We start from the raw sequence: 2080 nt of genomic DNA, 5'->3' as shown, positions 1-2080 counted from the left end.
GGGGGGGTCTTTGCTTCTCACAACCCAAATCTATTGAAAAATTAAAGCCAAACACACAAAAAAACCTACCGCCTTCCCCACAACCCACTGAGAGCAAAAAAAAAGCCATGTATAAAGCCTAGGTCCATGCGTACTAAAACAACCAAAGCCATCAATGAAAACCAGAATATTCACAAAACCATAAAAACAAAGCTAAAGCCATTTTTCTTGTAAAATACATTTTCATTATTTGTATCACTAGTACCCAAGATAAACGGGCATTTGAAATCTAGCTTAGCTGTTTCAGAGGCGTCTTCCTACAATCGGTCTTTGTATGTCTTAGCTAACTCATACACCCATCACGGCTGGATGGACCCTGGGACGTCCAACTATCTCCATCCCCCGGGATCCAACTTTTTTTTTTCTACTGTGGAGCTGGACTGCTAACCCGTAAGTCTCAAGTTTGAATCCGGGTTCCAGTCAGTAGACCGTCCCTGAGTCCACCCAACTCTGATGGAAAAGTAAAGGCGGCTGGGCATAGTACTGACCACACTATCTCATCATATGCCGAGGTCACAGAAACAAGTGAACTCTACTTCACTTGCTCCATTGACCGTCAGGTTTGAAAGGGAACTTCACTTTACTATGCGACCACGCCATCCCTCCAAAATATTATATCTAACAGTGGTTCTATTTACATACAAGGTTTAGACTATCTTTTAAAAGTGCAACCTATTTTTTTTTTATTAAAAACGCATGTAAAAGAAAAATACGCACTTAAAAAAAAAAAAAACATTACTTAAAAATTCACTTTTATTATTCGTAAAGTGGGATGGCCATAACTGACGCGCAGATTTTTTTGCAACATATTTTCCCATTATATTAATTGGCAATATAGCGAGGGGAAAAATAGATGGAAGGAATATATGATGATCTTTAAAATATAATTAGAAAATTAATTTCTTAATGCATGCTGTTAATTAAGATGTGCCTGGTTTTAGAGGAGGGTTGCGGAGGTGTGTGTTAGCTTCTGAAAACTTGAGATCACGTGTTAGAATGGACGTGTGCATGTGTGTGTGTGGGGAGGGGGGTGATTGAGGGGAGGGGGGCGCATGTTAATGTGTTCTGTGGACTAAACTGCGATGGCATTGTGTAAGAACCTAAATAAACAGAAAACTAATTTGTGCTTTTTGTTGTTGTTTTTTTTTTAAATTTGATTGATCAGTTTGGTTAGAGGCGATGAGAATCAGCGTCAATAGTGTTTCGTAGTATCTAGTAGCTACTGTCATTACAATTTATGTTTTCTGTATCTTTGTCTTTGTAAGGACTAAGAAATAACACTGTAATTCCCTATTAAAATTTCAAGGCTAGGGTTTTACTGTTTTATGTTTCGGTAAGGGTTATAATAAGTTTATTAATATTCTTCTTCATCATCATTTGTTCCCGTTCGTGGCCAAGACACATGGAGCAGATGAAGTAGAGTTCATCTGCTTCAGAAACCTCAGCACGTGAAGGGATAATGTGATCAGCACTATGCCCAGCCGCCTTTGTTTCCCTAACGTGAGTTAAGTACCCATCAGAGTTGGGTGGACTCAGGGACATTATAGTGACTTGAACTCGGATTCGAACTCGAGACTTTCAGGTCAACAATCTAGCTCTACACCTTTATTCAGTAGCAGCTAAATGTTGAACGCCTTAGTTAACAAACACACTGAGCAATGGTTGTCTTTTACTTCTACAAACTTAAATGTTTGTAATAGAATAAATAAATTTGCATTTATTAACAGTATACTTCGATATGTTTATCAGTTAGGGGCATTCAGGCATTTGTCGCATTCGAGCAAGTGTCCATTCGGGCATTTTCGCATTCAGGCATTTGTCGCATTCGGGCAAGTGTCCGTTCAAGCATTTGTCACATTCGGGCATTTGTCGCATTCGGGCAAGTGTCCATTCGGGCATTTGTCGCATTCAGAAAAAAGGCCTTCGGACAAGTGTCTTCGGGAATTTATCGTGGATCCATAAAGTATTACATGGGTCGCGAGTCAGGTAGTGTCACAGTTTATCTGTTACACCTGTCTTCTCACCTGGACTGAGGCGTCAG

Source organism: Physella acuta, unplaced genomic scaffold (assembly GCF_028476545.2).
Source record: "Physella acuta isolate Inbredline_101_S28 unplaced genomic scaffold, ASM2847654v3 ptg001633l, whole genome shotgun sequence".
NCBI classification, from domain to species: domain Eukaryota; kingdom Metazoa; phylum Mollusca; class Gastropoda; family Physidae; genus Physella; species Physella acuta.
Note: the sequence above shows the minus strand (reverse complement) of the source record.